Below are 20,073 nucleotides of genomic sequence, written 5' to 3'. Positions count from 1 at the left end.
AAATAAACACGCACGCACTCACACACACAAACACGGCCATGCCCCAATTGAAATGGCTTCTCTACAGGCGAGGCGAGAGGAGAAAATAGCAGGCGGAATTAAAAGTGCTGAGTGAAAGCGGGAGGAGGAATGGGGAGGCGGGGGGGGGGGGGGCATCGACAACAATGTAAACTAGGAGAGGAAGTGAGGCTGAAAAGAGGGAGATGTGTATGAAAAGACAGAACAAGGTTAGTGGATGGGAGGAGCAGGGAGGACGAGGAAAGACAGCGAAGACGAGGCTGGAAATAGAAACTTCATTTTAAAAGTCAATGAGCGGTTTGATTGACACCTGTATCGGTGTGTGCATTGTAAGATGCTGTTATATTACTAATTTACTAATTTACTGTGGCTATAAAAAAAATCTTAAATGTTGTACGCCGATGTAAAAAATCCTAAAACACAAAAACATTGATCACACTGTCATTAAATCTCTGGATTTACTGTTTATTCCATCAAGAATTTTTTATTCTATGGACGGACGCAATCTTGCTTACGTGCACACCACTCATTATTTTGTGTGTGTGTGTGTGTGTGTGTGTAAGTGATGCATTGCTGAGGAGGCTTGCCCATGGGCTGGGGCGCTTTGTGAGGCCTTGTGAAAGGCTCCCTGAAAGGAGCCGCCAGTCCGTGCCCGGCGGATTTAGGGGAGTGAGTTTAGGGGGTCAGCACGGTCACCCGGGGGATAAATGCCTCCCATTGTCCGTTCTAAGGAGATGCTCTCGGTAGGGAGTCTATAAAGCCCCAGTGGCAACACTAACACCCACAGCTCTGGGGCTCCTCGGGGGAACACCCCAGGAACCCCCAGCCACAGGGATGCACTCCCAGCATGTGGGTATGGGGGGGTGAGGAACAGCTGAGGGGGACCCCCGTGAGGCTTAGTCGCCTCCTAGGTCCGTCTTCAGCGTGGGAGTTGTGATGGGATTGGGTTTGATTGGCTTTTAAAAAAAAAAAAAAGACACAACACTATGCGCAGTTCAGCGAGTAGGCACGTGAGATTGTTGCCGCTCTGAGCCTCACAGGAAAAAGAGACCCCCCCCCCGCCCACCCCCAAGGTAAAAACCCACCATTGGTACATTGGCACAAGCACAAGAGGTTTAGGTCAGGGTGTGTGTTTGGTGGCGTATGTTCACGTCAACACGCACATTAATACGGTATCGTGTGTGTGTGTGTGTGTGGGGGGGGGGGGGTGGTTGTTGTGTATATGTGGTGTGGGTGCAGGAAGCGGCGGGGGCAGCGTCTCATGGGGTCTTTTGTGGAATGTCTCTGCATGCCCCGTCTCAGAGCCACGAGATGGGCAAACATGAAATCAAAGTGGAAAAGACCCACAAAGGGGTGGAGGAGGGATGACTAGGGTCTGGGTAGGGGGACGGAAAGGGGGCCGGGGGGGGAAGGGGGCCTTTTTTTCCTGCACCCCAGGCCCCAGAAAGCACCAGGCCCCACAGTCCCAATGAAAGAGCCCTTATGAGGCCCTGGCTGTTCTGCCTGTGTCGGATTAAGACCCCGAACCCCAGCAGGATGCCAGCACGGAACATCGATGTCCTGTTTCATCACTCTCTCTGTGTCTCTCTGTGTCGGCACAGTTTTCCCTTTTGGTCCTTCGCTTCGCTCTCATTGGTGTCTCTCTATTGCAGATGGACCGTCCTCATTGGTTCGTACCTGTGTCATTTTGAGCAAGACTTGGGGATGCAGCACGGGACTTGTTGTCGTAAACCTGCACGAGTAGCCTTTATCCACAAAGGCAGACCTCCTAGGATACACCTACAGACAAATATTCTTCCAACCTTCACCTATAGTGTTTATGAATGAAAACTAAATGTATTTACGATACTTTATCACTATCCTGGAACTTGAAAGAGTTGTCTCCCACTTCGACAAACGGATGCTGCACAAGAGGGAACTTTGGGTCCCGGTTTGGCCTGATGATGTAACGCGATATTCAAACATGACTGGTTGTCTAAGCTATGAATTTTAAATTCTAATATGAAAAATAACCAATATTCCAATTGGTCAGTAACTGCGGCCCACTAGGTGGCGCTTTGTGATGCCCCCCCCCATGTGCTGGTTGAGTAAAGCTGATTTCAGATATTATAAATATTCGGCACTTTGCTAAAAACACGACAGGTGGATAATCTCGTGTCTGAAGCCGCCTCCTTGTAATTGACATGTCAGTTCTGCTAACTTAACGATTACAGGTCTGACGTGCGAAGATGCACACGGCGAGGGGACGAGTGCACCGGGTACCCTGGCAATTACGCTATAAACTGTGCATCGCCTCGCTGAGAGCGCTTTTGTGGATTCTGCCCGGAGGGCATCGTTCTTAGTGTCGGAGCGTCACACGTGTCTAAATGTCACCTTCATTTAACGTGCCCTCAGAATAACACACGCTACTGTATGCATACATTGAACTTGTTGTCAGCTCCTTAGGGCGGGTTCCCCACCCCCCAAAACTGTCTCTTTGTCACATGCTCATACAGTATGAACACAGTAGAATAAAGGGATGTCATGCTCTGAATAGGATCTCCCATTCTTCATGAGGTAATGACTTATCGCTCACAAAGTGTGAAGCTAGCTCAGTGGGTGTATTTGTGGAAATCAACGCCGTTATGAGTGAGAACGAAGAAACTGAAAATAATAGCAAAAAAAAGCCTTTTTTATCTGATTTTATCAATAAAATAGTGTTGGGATCTTACAGAAAACACAGCCAGTGTCACGGTTTGGGTCCTCTTCCTGTCTTATTTTGTAGTTTTCTTGTCTCTCGTGTCTCTGGGTTAGCTTCACTTCCTGTCCTGTCCTGTGATTGCCTGAGTGTTCCCACCTGTGTCCAATCACCTGCACCTCCCTTGTGTATTTCAGCCCTGTGCGCCCGTTGTCCCTCGTCGCGTCATTGTTAATGTCTGTGTCGTCGTCGGTGCACGTCCTTTGGCTCCTGTTTGATTTGTGGTGAATAAATAGAACCTTCTGGAAACTCCTGCATCTGAGTCCTGCCTTCCGCCTGCACCAGCACCCATTGTGACAGCCAGGTGTGTTTTTCTTTTTACCAGCATTGCACGTTGGGCATTGTGGACGGATGTAGCTTTGCAGCCCTCTGTGTCACCGGGGGGGGCGGGACCCTCGTCTCAATAGATGGAGTCTTCTTAGGATTGCCAGGTGTGAAAACGAGGTTCGAGTCTGCTCCCCGAATCTTCCGTCCGGTAAACTGCTATGAAACGATCCCCCCCTCGTTTGTGGCAGAGAAGACGGAAGATGGAGGAGGCAGTGAGGGGCGGGGGGGGGTGTGCAACTGAATTCTCCTTCGCTCAACACAGCCTTTACCACATCAACCTTCTGACACCCTCTGTGTTAACATCTGTGTGTGTGTGTGTGAAAGTGGGTTTTTAGGCACACAGACATTTTGAGGAATGCAAGCCTGCATATTAAAGCAGTTTTTCCAGTGCAGGAGACCTGGAATGAAATTGCTTGTCGATCACAAATACGTTTTGATCCAAAATGCAGAGGAAGATTGGTGACAGCTTCTTGGAGTAGCGTTCGATGTAGATGATCTAACTTTTCCTTACGGGAGCGTGATCCAGTTGGATCGAGTGACGGGTGTAAATAATTGTCGTCATCTTTGTCCAAAGTCCAAACATTTCAAAGTAAATCAAGGATTAAAATCCTTCACTTCAAAGGAATAGTTCTGGAGATATCGTTTTACTTACTAAGATTGATTCCACTCTGATCTGTCTGTTAAACATGCAGTTTAAGGAAACAATTGGCTTGAATGAGCATAAAGAATAGAACCAGGGGGGAAACGGCTCGCCATTTAAAGCCTATATTAGTGAACAGCTACAGCTCACATCCATCTAATGCTGTATATATATATATATATATATATATATATATATATACAGTATATATATAGTTAGAAGGTTACATTTACCCTTGTGAGTAAAAACTCACAATCACATTTATTCATAACACACCTTCACAAGAAGAAAGTATGAATAAAAATGGGTGTGTGCGTGTGTGTGTGTGTGTGTGTGTGCGCGCGCTGAGTGGGCGTGCGTTTATTTAGCCAGGCCTGTGATGTCAGCGCTGTCTGGCAACAGGCTGATTAATGTCTGAATGTTTTCCAGCTATTTAGCCTGCGCACACACACGCACACACACGCACATGCGTAGGGAGAAGGAAGAGAAGGATGGAAAAGAGGGATGGATAAAAAAAAGTAAGGAAGTAAAGCTGATAGATTGAGAAAATCTGATTGAGGCGTAATGCAAGAACGCAGAGAGACAGGCGGATGTGGGCAAGCGTTCCAATCGGACTGGATCACTCATCGAAGGTCCGCGCTGTCCTTGGCAGCCGGGGGCTGCCCGAGGAGAGCAGAGCGGCGGCGGCTCCTGACGGGACCACGTGGCACGTGACACACGGGCCGCTCTCTTTGTCCTCGGAGGCCGCGTTCTCCCATCAACACCCCCCCCGGTGATTACTTCCCCACGTCTTCTCTTTCCTCTCGGTCTCGGTGTCCATCTTCCTGTCTCTTCCCCCCCCCCCCCCACGATTTACTCCGGTCCGGCCCCCCCCTCCCCGCTGAGAGGTTCATTATCGACGCTGTCAAAAGGACCTGAGAGGTGCCCCCCCCCCCCCGCCCCCCCCCCCCAGACAGGGCGACGCTCGCTAAAGCTCTCGTTATTGCTCCTGGGGAGGAACGGAGAAGAGCCAAATGCATCATTACGTCTAAGTGGTGCGAGCTGTCGAGGTGGCAGTGGGTGGAGGAGGGAGCGGGACTGAGGGAGGGGGGAGGGGGGGGGGGATTTGTTCTGCGATTAGTCAGCAGTCAGCCCTCAACTCTTCCGGTGTAGTCTGGAGTCAATTAGCAGAGCTATTATCAAGCCCCCGTTCATCCGAGCAGGCGAGCAGACAGCCGCTCTAATCCCGCCCGCCGCCCTCCGACGGGCTCGCGGCGCTCACCTCGTGGTAAAACGTTTGGTGTTGTTTTAAAGTGGTGGGGGGGAATAAACAAGGACACCGTTAAGGAAGGCTCGGTCTCGTTCTCTTTCTTTCTTTTCTGGCCTCGTCCTTTTCCGTCTACTTTTCGGTTCTCTGCTGCCACATTAGCAGCCGTCCCGCTTGTGTCTCCTTGGACTCAGACATCACAGTCGCACCAAATCCCCGGGAAGCACGCGGCGGGGGAGGGGGGGGAGAATTCGGCTTATAGCTCGGAGACGGCATGAATATTGGGCCTCTGCAGAATCCCCTCCTCCCTATCTCTCTCTCTCTCTCTCTCTCTCTCGGGCTAACTTTTCATTCTGTGCCGTGGAAGATTTACTGTAATCTGGCAGATCAAAGGCAAGCATTGCAATCCTATTCCCCTAATCCAGTTTGATGGTGACTTTTGCACATGTAATAACACTAGCAAAATGAGAGATTGCTTTTATGCCAAGATCTCTCTCTCTCTCTTTATCCCCTTCTGTTGTCACAGTAATAATCATATTTATGAAAAAGCCAGAGTTTATTTTAGTATCGGATTACATATTACTTTAATAATGTTTTCAAAATTGCTATATATACAGTCCATGCGGGGATTCCGCTGATGATGTCGGCTCTGAACCTTTTTTCGCTTTTTAAATTTAAATTTTTTCACTAATTTCTGACAACTAATCCCCATCCGAGATGATTATCTGTGAACATCAAAATATCTCTCCGTCGCCAGTCAGTGAATTTTTAAACGCATCTGGATCAAAACTGATTATTCTCAGACCTAACAGGGCATTTTCCCAACATGGGACCACTGAACCTCGAGGGTTCAATCAAGCCCCCATCATATTGCATCGTGTCATATTTTAACGTAACATGCAACTCGTTTGATTTGGCTAAATGGAAAACAATTAGCGCTGACATCCCTTCGAGGCATCTCAGAGCTCCCCTCCCTTCTGTGATCAGCCCGAACCAATGAAATCCCTCAGAAAGGGCGGACGTCGGGAGGAACCAGGAAAGAGTCACCTCATCAATCATTAATCCTTACCGGTCATTTTTCAACAAAATGTGAAAAGCCTGACCAGAAGGATGCTCTGTACGCCTCTCGGTTCTTCTACATCTGTGCTGGTCTTGAACATGTCGTCTTTCTGGCTTCCTCCACTGGATCGTCGTCCTTTATTTCCCTCCTCTCTTTGGCACAGTGCCACCTCCTGCCTTTGGCGTGTTTGTCTTTGTATGTAGTCACACTCTTAGCGCTGTAACGTGGTTTTCACTTCTCACGGCTCCCATCGATTCCAACTACCTGCATCTTTCTCCTGCCTTGGATCTCTCGCTGCCTGTTTTGCGTATCCACTGGTTCTTACTGTTTCCATCTAGAGCCCATCGGCTGGCACCGTGTACAAACTAATACCAGGGTTCAGTATTCATTATTAGTAAGAAACTGATAAGCTGTTTGCCTCACTGCGGGATTGTTCAATACTTGATGTTGTCAAATGAAACAAAAGTAAAATCAAGAAAGCTATTTTGTCACGTCCAGTAAAAAAAAAAAAAAAAAATGATTTGGCTTAAAATGATGACTAAACTGAAAGGAATGTATCTCAGTCATGTAACTAATGGCTCCTGGGTGAAAGCCCATCCTTTGTTTCCAAAAGGGGTAAAAGCAATGCACAACAAATGCTTCCCCAAAACAGTTTAATTGTGTGGGAACACTTTTGTAGGAGAAGTCCTGAGGTATTAACGCTTCCCTAACATCCCTCGCTGCCTTAACCAGATGTTGCTCTAACTTGTTCGGTGCTCCTCGCCGACGTTCTGACACATCTTCACATCTTGTGTTCTCCTCATCTGCATTTCCTCCCCCACCGTGTTGATGTGCCACGCACCCATCGGGTCGAGGCTCAAGGAGCGTGTTTGTGCGTCTCACGGCTGCAGAGAAGCTCCACGGTTGCAGTTTGCTCGTTGTGGAATATCGCAGGGAACACCTTTGGCCCGAGTAACCATTGTCTGTTTGAGCGGGAAAACCAGCACGCACACGCATCCTTCATTCTGAAACCGAAATGAAAAGCAGTCGGCTCTGGAAAAACTGCGGTTGCTCTGCTTTTAAACTGTTTCTCCTCCTTCATACGGTTCGTGCTTTTGATGGATCCATTAGTGAAATGCATACTGCTGAAATGGCTAACGTTCTGTAATATACTCATCCTTTAATCCTCCGACATGAGGAGTGGTTGCTGACTGAAGCTTGGAGGAGCTTCCGCTTTCAAAGTGGAGAAACCTGTGGAGTGGACCGCCCCTAGTGGCGACTTTAGTTGTAGCACTTTCATGGAGTTGATTCGGGTCCTTTCTCCTGAAAGTCATGCAAGTACTTTTTTTAGGTTCATGTGTAGGCTTTATGAAGAGAAATCTCCAGAACAGGATGTCAAAACCTGAGAAATACGAGCTCTGCATTAGGAGAAAAAGCGTTTCACTGTTTTCAATCAAAGAACCGCCGACTACCAGATATTAAATTCCAGACCAGTTTAGCTCATGGGACGTTGAAAGGAAAGTGGAAATGTTTCAAGCGAAAGGTTTTAAATGGAAGTCATTTAGTTGCGGATTTCACAATAATCCTTTGTCCTCTGTTTCTTTGTCCAAGTGTTTTATTTATTGAGAACTTTGTTTTTACAACCGTCATTCACCCTTGAGTTATAGGCACACTTGGAACAGTTCGTTGATGTACGTTATAAAGAACTGTTGCATGCAAACGGATTTTCTTCGGCTAAAACCGAGTCAGAGCAACAAATGATACATTTCTAATAATAAATCTTTCGGGGGGGTGGGGGGGGGAAAGTTTGAGTCATCCAGGTTGATAATCGGCTCTCTGTGAAGTGCATTGTTTTCTCTGTTTTTACTGTTTTTGTTTGTGACGTCCCTTCACAGTTTGTGTAGCGTTTCGCCCCCTCGGCCTGTTTCCTCCGGTTGCGATTGTTGAGATTGTGTTCTCTCTCTCTCTCTCTCTCTCTCTCTCTCTCTCTCTCTCTCTCTCTCTCAACGGCTGCCAAGTGGAGAAAGAAAGCGGATGCGGGATCGGGGCCGCTGCCAGCTCTTATCAAAAGCGGGGAGTTGGTAGAGATTGATGGCGTAGGTAGACGATGGAGATGGACGCTTCCGTGCGGGACGGGGATGGACGGGCACGTCGATGTCATCGCCGGTGAAATTAGGGCGCGCTCCTCTGTGGATGAGGCTCGGACGTGTGGTCGCTCGTGCATGTGTGTGTGTGTTTGTGGCTGTACGTGTGTATCTATGTGTTGCAAAGGTCCTGTCTCAGGGAAGGGGAATGATTAATGGGCCTCTGCCACATGAAGGAGCCACAGACTAGAACCCCATCGCCTTAACTGGAGCATAGCATACCTCACCTCTTCCTCCTTATTTCCTCCTTTTCCTGGTCCCTCCTCTGCTTGTTTTCACACCTGGTTGCAGCTCTCAAAGTTAAGGAAGTCTTTTTCTTTTTCTCTGCAAGCTGTGCATGTGCAGAGTTTGTTAAACTGGGCGGCACCGCAGAGAGTCGAACTGTTGAAGCAAAGCGGGGGCAAAGAGAAGCTCGGATGTGCAACGCGGGCAAAGCGCTCGCTCCAATGTTCGTGTCACTTGCTGATTGGTCAGCTCTTGTCACTGTTGTACGTCTTTCGTTGTTTTTTTTCCTTGAGCGTGGCCTTCGGGGGCGGTCCCCCGCAGTTGGAGGGCCTTTGGGGCTCAGCGTTTGGGATGACTGCGGATGCAGCGCTGCTGCGGAGCCGTTTGGTTTCGGCTATAGTCAGCGGCAGCGTGTGGCAGGTGCCGCATGTGCCAGAGGAGGGGACGGTGGCGACGGGTGGCCTGGGTGACTCCTGGGCAGAAGCGCTGGCACTGAAGGGGGAAAGTGTGTATCTGTGTGTGTGTGTGTGTGTGTGTGTGTGTGTGTGTGTGTGCGTGCTCACATATGATTGATGAACATTTGATTGAATGTAGACAGGCATGGCAGAGTGTGACAGATTAACACTGTAGACCCCTTTTCTGTCGGTGTCATGTGCACCCACACACCTACACACACACACACTCATCCACAGAGACAATGGCGGAAGGGACACCTGCCTTTTCTGTTTCACCAAGGCAGCTCTGACGATGTATCAGCCGCTATTCATTTATGCAGATTCTAATCAGGAAGCAGTGAGACAGCAGTTCGTGGGCCCGGGTCAGCGCCAACAGACTGGCTGGATCATCATATGGACCCTGTGAGGCAGGGTACATTAGCCAGATGTTAGCCAACATGGGGTGGAATCACAATGGATCACTACTGACTGCACTTTCTGGGTTATCTTTTTTGCTTATTCAGACAAGGCTTATGAGGAATTTATCATTCCGTTTTTGACTCCGCAAAACATTGATTAACGGACATGATTTTGAGAGCATTGGCTCATTCCATTAGATTTTATTTATCTTTAATTTAATTACTCAATTTGTAAATTTTATTTTATTTTGCAAACACATTGTTGTGCTAATAATAATGAAATATTTTCTATTCAATCAAATGAATAGAGCGAGAGCATATTTCTCATAAATTACATTGCAAAAGTTGGAGAATAACTACAATTACTTATCCTGGAGTGAGATTTAAACCTCAGAGAAGAAGCTGCAAAAGGAAGCTGCCCAAACAAAGACGCATGATATACGGAGAGAAGACTGAGTGCGATTCATCTCATTTAGCATTTGTGGATTTGAGACCACACAATAAAATAAGTTCAGCCCACTTGGAGCAAATTTCTGTTTCAGATTTAAGGTCTGTGTTTGACTGCAACCTTGCTAATGGTTATGTGCATCGTGTCACAGTAAGATTTCACACATAATGTAACCCGAGCAGGACCCAAAGGTCACAAACACAGGCGCCCCTCCACGGACACGGTGCACATCTCTACACACACTCCACACACACTCGCGGCTGTAGACAATGAGCTCATCGGGTCGGCGCGCCGCTGGCACGCTGCGCATGCCATTCCTATCCTGTGATGGAGGGACAGAGGGCGGGCTCACGATCACCGGGCTCCTCCGCCCGCTGGGGCCCGCAACGCCGTCGCCGCGCCTCGTGTCTCCGTTGGGTCGGCCGTGAGCGGCTCAGACTGGACAAACATCAACATGAAAACACAAAAACACACACACACACGCATCAACCTCGAGCTGTTTTATTGGACGCCTGAGTGTCTGGTGCAGAGCAGCCAGGAACAGCTGTGTGTGTGTGTGTGTGTGTGTGGAGTCCAGCGGAGACGGTGCCCCCTGCTTAGCCCCTTAATCTGGCCCGATGCCTGTCCGGTAACTGGAGCTCACATGTACAAGGGGGGATGGACGCACAGCCAATTCCCATCAGGTCCCGTCCTCTGCTCTTGGCCCCAGCTGGCCGGATCGTCTGCCGCAGTCGTCGCATTTGGCCCTCGCCCGTGTGCCACGTGACGCCCCGCCCCGCCCCGCCCCGCCCCGGCGGCGGTGGCAGTCGCCGGTGTCAGATGATGGAGATCCCTTCCAACCAGCCTGAAATAATGGACACAAACACACCGCACTTCTTGATTTGCATTAGGGGTACATGCAAATACCGACACACACACACACAATAAGAGTGTCACAAGAGCGTTATTTCAACCCCCCCTCACCCAACAGACCAGCTGTCCCACTGAGATAAGCTGGGCTGGCATTTTCATCATTCCGGCCATACTGATTGGACCATTATCATAAGAAAGAGGCTGAGAATCCAGGAGGCCTTCCCCCCCCCCTGGACGCTGATTCATGTTCAAAATTGGGATTAGCAATCTCGCCCCTCAAATCCCCTCAAACAAGGCTCGGCTGAGCCGGCAAATGAAGCACGGTAGTCAAGATGATAACGGAGAGGACTCTCATTGCTTCCAGTGGATGGACGGCTGGGGAGGGCGGATGGGTAGTTGGATGGATAGTTGGATGGGTAGTTGGATTGAGGATTGAGGATCGGACCGATGAATGAACCTCAGAGAAAGCAGGACTAAAAGTTACGTCCAGAATGAGTTTAAACCTGTGTCACCGGTGTGTGAAAATATGTGGAATTTTCTGTGCAAAATATAATTTGGTTGCTGCGGCACACAGACGTGATCCAGGGTCACAAATTGGAAAAAGAAACGCTTCCACTCTACTCCAGCTGTTCCAAAAGTAACATTTTAAAACATTTTGCGGTTTCAGCTCAAATTTAAGAACCATTTGGCCAAATCCTCTGGGAGCCACGGCGGCTACTGGCTCCATGTGGCTCACTTGTTCCGGAATGAATAACAGGGAGCTGGGGTTTCAGTCCTGGTGCTGCTGGAGGGGAAAGATTTGAGATCACCTGATTTTCAATTCTTATTATGTCGTTTCTTGATTTTTTTTTAAAAATTGGAAAACAAAAGGCTAATGTAGCAGGGCTATGTTTCATTAAAAAGTGATGATCCTTAAGATTGTCTCTATATTCAACGTCATTTACTAACCCTGGGTTTTTTATTCATTTTTACTTGTTCATTCTATTAGTAATCTTTTTATAGAGTTTTTCATTGTTAATGGAAACCTTTTCCACTTCATATTGGTTATTAAACCATAACGGAAAAGGAATTCCTGAATATTTGATGAAAGGTTTACCAACACATTTTGCAACAGTGGATGAATACAAAATTAAAAAAAGGTGAAATAGAAAGGTGAGTCGTGACTTCTATTACGGCTTTACTTAAGCTCAACTCTTCCCCCTCCCAAACGCATCATAAAATTTTAGAGATGTTTAGTGCTGACATTTCCCACTCCAGTAAAACTAGAGCCGTAAAAGTGAGACGAACCGTATCACTCCAAGCCGCCGTTCTTTAGTCACCCGCTGCCTGCGATGCTTGCAGGGTTATCATCAATCGTTCAGCTTGTACCGTCAGAAGTGTAAAAAAATGACGCGCAGCGTAGCGCGTTGACCTGGTAAACTTAATCAAAGCTTCGCCTGTGAAGCACATGTGAACTCGGGCTTGATATGCAAAACGTGGTTTGAATGTGAATTGCATTTGGTTCAATTCAAAGGTGCTGAGAGAACACCGTATCCCGTCTCTTTTTTTGGGGAAAGCAAAGCAACCCAACTTTCAAGTGTTCTCTGCGTTTGGTGTCACCTGACATTTGATCGCTGTCTCTGAACCGGCCTTTGACAAAGAAAAAGCCCGAAAAGCCTTTTCGTGAGAGTATAGCGTCTCTGCTTCAGAGGAAGCTTTGTCTTCCTGTGAACACAAATGTCCTCTCCTGCGTTGGGATGTGTGCTCTACATCTGTATGTTGCCTGTATTGAAAAATAAGCAGCTCTGTTTGTGATGCAAATCAGATAAATCCTAGCGAGTGCCGGTAACAACGTCTCTCTCTCTCAAGAAATAAGGGATATAGGCTTCTCACGTCCTTTCTCCGGGTAGGTACATGATAGATCCGTTTAAATGCCGGCCCATAATTCGCACACGAGAGCTTTCGAATCCGAGCACACGGTCATTTCCATCCCCCCCCCCCCGTGTTACGCAGAGTCATTCCAAGAAAGTTTAGAGGAATAATTCCACTGCAACTGCATTTGTGCATGAGTCGCTCCACTTGGTGGCATGCGGCAGTGGACGGGAACACGTGTTCTTGTTGGACCGGAGACTGGTTTTAACTACTGTTTAAAAATAATAAGCTCAAAGTGCCACTTCAAACCGCTTCCTGAAATTTGTTTCATGCTCAATATTAACACTAGTTTAAATGTAAAGGCGTGGATGGCACCGAGAGTTTCTGTACCGCTGTTTTCCGTCATTGAAACTAGTTTCTCTTCCTGGATTGGATTCAAATTTCAGAGGTGGCAGTCACACACATATTGCATATTACAGAAGTTTAAACCTTATCTGAATATAAATCTGCTTTACATTGTATCTTGCAAGTGAGAATGTATCCTAATTTGTCAAGTAAAACATTAGTTTAAAAAAAAGTGGAGGACTTCACATCCAGGAAAAACATTGACATTTGGTTCAACAAAAAAGGAAGCGAAAGGAGTCAAAAAGACCCAAAGTTATGACAAAGTAGAACAGGACAGGAAATGAATTACCTGTGTACGTCGGACCTTAGAGACACGTAGTGTGTTTTCAGGGAAACTTTCAGTGGATGCGCCATAATATGCCTTTTCAAATTCCCTAATTCAAGCTACACGCAAGGCTTTGAGGGACAGTGGGCATTCGTTGTGCGTTAAAAACGCCTCACCACAGGAAGTGATTTGGTATGAGATCCTTATTCTGCATCAGCAAAGCCAGGAAGAGAAATCAGGACTCACATGCGCAGCGCTGATTTCTGAGTTTCCAGCTCATAATCAGTGCAATCATTTATTCATTGTTTTTTTGCCACCGTTGAGAAAATCCTGGTGTTAATCATAATAATATGCTCATTAATTACATTAACGAACGCAGCGACTTGCAGCACGGCAGTAATTAAAGCCAGAGCAGCAATATATGATTAACATTCAGCGGATGAAAATGATTACGTTCATTCCCTCCGATGTTGAGTTCATTACGAACCTTGTAATCCAAAGGGGGTGTCAGTGTGGGGTGATGTTGTAAATGCAAATGAGTCACAGGAAAGTGGTCAATTATAACTAAACGCATACAAATTGTATGCAAATAGAGTTTAAACTTGTAAACAAGCAGTCATTTAGACCATTAACATGTACACGTTCATACTGTTTTTAAGTTGGATAAATAGAGGGAAATTACAGCCGGCTATATGAGCCTTAAAGTCTGCCTTTACCAGCGTTTTTTTTAAACAATCCAAATGACAATCATGGTACAAAGTACATAATAATGTGTTATTTGATTAACTAAAACAAGGCACACTAGCATAATGGTAAAGTGCTGCTTTTAAGTACCGCTGGAAGCCTTAAAAAGACATCGTTTCATATTGTTCCTCCATCGACATGGAAGTTAAATCCTCCTCTTGCAGCTCCTTGGGTGAGAAGAAAGGGGGATTTCACCTGATCCATATTAATGTGTGAGGGTTTACGGGGAAAGCTTATCTTTTAAATGTTTTGCGATCACATTAGGCAGCTCGGCAAGCCTCTGCATGACGTTTGCATTACGGTCGCGTACAAGAAAAGTATCAAGTGCACAAGGATTAAAGCTAAGTGAAGGCTAAAGCCCTATACCTGGATCACATTAGGCATGGCAACGAAGCTGGGATCACATGGTGGGCAGAGCAGTCATTTTTACATTAGTTTTGTTCAAAGAGCAGGTGGAATAGTTAAAAAAAAAAAAAAAAAAAAAAACATCTGGCATACAGGTGGATCATGATTTTGGTGGGTTTAGAAATGTTATAGTGAGCTATTTGGCATTGACCTCAACAATAAAACAATGGAATTTTTCCATCACATTTTTTAGTTTGGGATTATTAATGCCTCATGTACATGTAAAAAAAAAAGGCTGTTAGGCTATAAACAATTTAAATGACAGTCGCCTGACTTCAAATTCTGTGTTCAGCTTATATATTTTGACAATCACACTAATCACCTCTGTTTTTGCAGTTGAGTCTCATACCCAGGAACAAACTTCCTTGTAATGATGGAGTACACTAAAGACTTGACCTGAAAAGATTACAACAAGTATTCGGGATTCAATACGAGCAAAAACATTTAATATTCCTTCATCTTGATCTGTAGCGGCAGCCACAACATTAGCGTCAGTGTTGTTGTTTTTTGTTGTTGTCTCGCTTGTACTTATGTCCACCCCTGAGGGCTTGGAGGTCCTGCACACATCTATTGATCCTCCTCCATCTCGGTCTTTGCCACGGATGTCTGCAGGAGCGTCCAATCGCTTTTAATGATCTCCCCGGTTTTCCCCCTCCATTGTGTTTTCACTGCTGCCCAACTTGGCGAAATCCCGGTCCTCCTCCTTTGTATCTGAATGGTGGTTCCACCACCTGGTCTCCATTCACTTATTGATTGCCGCAGGCTATGGTGATCATCTGGGTCCAGGCTTGCTGTTTAGCATTTATAATGCCCCCCCCCCCCCCCCGCTCTTCAAAAGAGGCCGCAAATATCTGCATGATCCGCCATCAGCGTTCACAGGAGATCAAGCTAACCCCACCAAAGAAAAAGAGCAAGCTGCCCACAAGAACTCTCTGCTGGGACTCCTTTCCTTATCATTATGATCGTGTGTCGACACTGTGGCCCTTGCCCTTTCTCCTTTCCGGAGCCCGTTTAGGAGTGCCATCATTATTTCTGCCTTCTCTCTTGACAGTTTGCATATCCAAAGTTGCCAATCAAAGCCACGAAACTCTCTGGCGGGCCCTCGTTTTCTTTCCATCCGCCAGGATCCATCCCTCCTGAGACAATGGGACAAAAGAGGGGTGGGTGGGGGGGGGGGGCTGTACGGGGGCCGGGTAGTTGGTCTGTTGGCTGGGGTGGTTTATGAGGTGTATGGGGCAGGGTGTTACGGTGGAACTACCCCATTCTCTGGTTTTTCAGAGGCAGGCAGAAAAGGTTAACTACTGGTTGAATGGTTTTTTTGCCCCTTCTTCTGAGCTGGCGTTATAAGCTGGAGATAGGGCTTCCATTGTTGGCCTGTGTCAAAGCGCACGGGGGTGGGGGGGGGGGGGGACAATGCGGACCTCAAAGTTCAGGGCTTACCTCTCAAGCCCCGAAAGGAACTGATCGTTTTTTCATGTGCAATGGGGTGTGCTGGCACTCCAGGTCCGCTCAATGCACTCTTTGATTCTGCTTTGGGTCGCTGGGACAAAGGAAGAGAAAGTGAGTGTGTGTGTGTGTGTGTGTGTGTGTGTGTGGGGGGGGAGTTTAGAGCAGACATCAATCTTTTAACCTGTGCACTGGGTACACCAAACACAGCTGAACTCTGACAGCGGATCACTCTGCTCCGTCTGTTGATAGCTCCTACACTCTAAAAAATATGACCAATGGTAACTCAAATAAATCGTGGCAACAAAGTGACATATCATATAATTGAGTAGAATTTAACATTTAAGCAAATATTATTGAAAAAATGAAATAAATCTAATAGATGTATTTGCTAAATACAAATCAAAATGTTTATTAATCAAATCATTATAAGTAATTTATCTTTACTTAATATTTGTGTTGAATTGAATTTTAATTTCTAATTATTTGGGTGAAAGATTTTTATTTACTGAATATTTAGTTGAAATTGATTCACATTTACTGAATATTTGGATGTAATTGAATTATATGAACTGATTATTTGAGTGAAATTGATTCACATTTACTGAATATTTGGATGTAATAGATTTACATGAACTGATTATTTGAATCATAGACACATTCAATCAAAGAATGGCACCTCAAAGATGTGGTTTTTAATGTCCTTTCTACCAAGCCAGTTGTTAAACACTCCTGTTATGCTTTGATACACTGGAAGGTATTCACGCTCTCAGAAATAACAATCACTCTGTGGCTGTTTTTAATCAAATCCGCGTGGTAATAGTTTTACACTGCAAAGGCCATTATTTCTAATTGGGGCCCTAGTTTAGCAAATATACATCACGAGTGACACGTGGCAGCTGGGGTCGTCAGACACGTAAAGGTGAGACTGCGTAATTGAGCTTCTCTTTTTGGCTGATGCATTGTGGTCCCAGAAGCTGAAGCACTTTTTAAGCTGTTATCTACTCATGTAGATTTAAAGCCAACATGCCGTACGGAACGGCCCCCCTTGGAAGTGCCCCCTTTGTGCGGCACGCAGGATTTTTTATTTCTAGGTAATGATCCATATTCAGTTCTTGCGCCCCCCCCCCGTCAACCACGGCGCGCTGACGCCCCACGATGTCTACGGCTGCGCCCCTTTCATTTCTGATGAGTGCAAATTGTTCGTGCTGTTCTGTGGCCATGCCAAGTTTTTTTTTTTACTATTTTGACAGACACACCGTTCTGTTTTTTTTACGAGCCATAGGGAGGATTGATGGGGCTCTAAACCCATTCAACTAGCCCACCAATCTACGGCCTGGTCCCTTAATGTTGGGCTGTCTTCGGGTTGAGGTGCAGGTGACGGGCGCACACAATCCATCATCTATCAACCATCGTTTTTTTTTGTACTTTCTGAGTGTGTACATTGAAATTTATGTAGCTTTTACTTTAAATGAGCAACACTCGCTTTCAAGAGTAATTGCTGGTGAAGTGGGAATAGGTTTTCGGGGGGGAAACAACAGTGCATTGAGAGCTGCCTGAACAAAGTGAGGGCTTTAGTGGCTAATGTGGCTCCCAATGACTGATTCGCTCCATGTGAAAGCACTTTTCCCCTCTTGGCTTCGAACGGCCCCGAAGTCGAAAGAAAATTGGTGCAAAATTGTTAATGTTGTTGAGAATTAGTGCACGAGGGCACAATCAATCTGCCATTTCCTCCCTCTATTGGCAGCCTGGTCGGCAGAGGGCCTTGGTGAGAGCGGTCACCTGATGCCATTGTCTCACTGCGCCTCTCAGCATTCCTTCACTGGAGTCACCAGCAGCTCCAGTGTCTCATCCTTTTAGTGCGCAAACAGCCCAATTATTTCCCTTCTTCCTGAGTCGCACGCCCTAATTGGAGCGCGGGCCTTTGGAGAGACAGTACGAGTAAAGACCGAAGGAGGAGGAGGAGGAGGAGGAGGAAGAGGGAGGAATCTGTTAGCGAGGACCAGTCTTTACAGTGAAAGTTTCCTGTGAATGAGAACTCCTCTTCCCCTCGGCCCTGCGGCTCCTCCTCGTTCCCACTGGCGCAGACAAAGTGTTTTTACAACGGTTCGTTAATGACGGAATGAATGATTTGACGGCGCCCTGAAAGGAGGCTGAGTCTCATTGTCGAGCCACTGTCTCCAAGCGGAAAAGTTGGTTCATTTTAATGGTGATTGTTGTGGATTAGGCCACTCGTGGCCTTTCAGAGCCCGGGGGGGAGATCAGCTCTTTCATTCTGCTTACTCGCATTAGCATTCAAATGTACCCAAGTGATTTAGTGGATTTCTCCAAAGAAATGAACTGTTACTTACATTTGACTTGTGGTAACTTCAATGCAGCTGTGTGTGTGTGTGTGAATGCATCTCTTTTTAGTGGGATTTAGTTAATTAGTGTGTGGATTCTAACATGTTATGTTTTCATTGCTGAGCAGGTAAACTAAAGTAACGTGTAAAATAGAACCCAAAAAATCACATTCGATATATCTGGCTTCTAAGTCAATTTTCTCTATTTTTGTAAATATTGACCTTTATTTAATTTCAGGTGACAGATTTCGCATGAGAAGCTCACCCCACATGACCCCATTATTGCAGAGAGTAATCCATGTTCTTTCCACAGGTCATTAATGGTTATGAATGTCTTTAAAGTAGTAAATTGTTCTCAATGCAGTTTTTTCTATAATCTAAATCACAATAAGTGATCTCAGACCTGTTGTCCTCAGACCAGCTCTCTGCATTTCACTTCTACATTGTACTTCAAATTATACCTCATTCAATTCATTCATCTTCACACTAAAGGGGCAAAGACTGCAGATCTAAAAGAGGTAACAGCCCCCCCCCCCCCAGCGATCATTATCTTAGGGTCACGACACATAGAAGTGGATCACAACCGGTGCCCATGGCCAGATGAGACGTCAGGTGACAGGAACTGACCACCCTTGCTGTCCACCTGCCGCCTTCCGAACTCGCCCCGGTACCGTGGCGCTCCTGCCGAGCGGCGCCATGGCAACCGATGAGCTCCCCGCTGATTGGTCAAGCTGTTACCAATTAGCGCATCGGACAGCTTCATTGAGTCATTAGCATATAAAGAGGTGAGCTGGGGGCACGGAGGTGAAACAATTTGGGCCTTCCCCTTAAGTGCCCCCTGGTCCTCCATAATGACCACTGAGCACCTTTACTTGGTCCCCGAACACGGACAACAAGGTGCTCGCTCCGTCAGTCATTTGTCACCACTGCCTGCGGGCCACGGGGAGGACGGAACAGCGTCTAGAGGGGGGGTGTAGACGGCGCCCCCCGATGGGATCAGCTGGGAGACAGTGCCCAGAGGCAGAGAGCAGGGTGAGTAGAGTGCGACATCAGCAGCCTGGCGTCGCACCGCCTTCCCCCTCGTCATCACTCAGCTCTGTCTCTGGCCTCCACTCCTCATTATGATGCTTGTGCTTATTGCTTTTCCTCCACCCGGTACCGTCTCCTCCTCCTCCTGCCGCATGCGTAGGCTCACGGTGTCGGATGCAGAGCACCTCACCTCCCGTGAAGCTGCTCTGGTTTACAGTTTAACCACTGTAACTCCGCTCCAAAGGTCAATCATTAGACGGTCAATGGGCGCCCGGAAGGATCAATTCTTCTCATCAGTCCAAAGGAGACGGGGACATCATTAAAAGCTAGTTTCCATTAATGGGAGGTTCTTCCCAGGGTCCCATTGCATTTACCATTAGCTCAATAGTGAATGAACCTAGACCCTCCTATTGATTCCATGCAGCTGAACAACAGGAGCAGCACCAACAATTCCTGATCCTGTCAGTGATGATTCTACGTGACTGTGCAGAGGGCTCATTAAGAGAAGCTGCCTTTTTCTTTAATTTGACACAAAAAGCATATTTCATGTCAGTTTGACATAAAGCTGGAATGAATATAAAAAAAGACAAAACATCAATGTTGTGATGTTAGCAAGCCAGAACATGTGTGGTTCCACGGGCACTTTGGATTTGAACTATTAAGCAATACATCACAATTTTTTTCTCCTGTGAAGGAATGACTCTAATAATTTTCCTTTTAAGTGGTGATCTACTAAGGGCCCAGAGTGCTAAAGAGTCTGAAATACCGCCGTGCCACCACGGACCCTATCGTATGCTCATTAAGAGGGACCTCCCAGGTTTTCAATCCATCAAATCCAAGGTTAGAGAAGTTGAATGTATTTCAGATACTCCCTTTATCTGCTTCTCATATCTATCTCATTTCCCTCCCTGACTTTGAGCAATGACACCATATTTTGCTGTCTGATGCCATCTTTTTTTTGTCCGTCCGGGTCCTAATGATTTCTTTAATTACAAGGCTGTGAGCAGCAGCAGCAGCAGCCCTGGAACAATGGGCCTCGGTGGGGGCGCCCTGGTGA

At 46.7% G+C, this 20,073-nt stretch overlaps 1 protein-coding gene across 1 annotated transcript in view; it reads left to right on the top strand.

The window, feature by feature from the left end:
• The window catches only part of rpl38 (ribosomal protein L38), a 420,537-nt gene that overhangs the window by 11,348 nt on the left and 389,116 nt on the right, over nt 1–20,073 (top strand). The gene's annotated exons all lie outside the window — the stretch shown is intronic.

This window comes from Pungitius pungitius, chromosome 21, assembly GCF_949316345.1.
Source record: "Pungitius pungitius chromosome 21, fPunPun2.1, whole genome shotgun sequence".
Classification (NCBI taxonomy): Eukaryota; Metazoa; Chordata; class Actinopteri; order Perciformes; family Gasterosteidae; genus Pungitius; species Pungitius pungitius.
The sequence above is the reverse complement of the archived record's forward strand: the minus strand, read 5'-3'. Positions and strand labels throughout refer to the sequence as shown.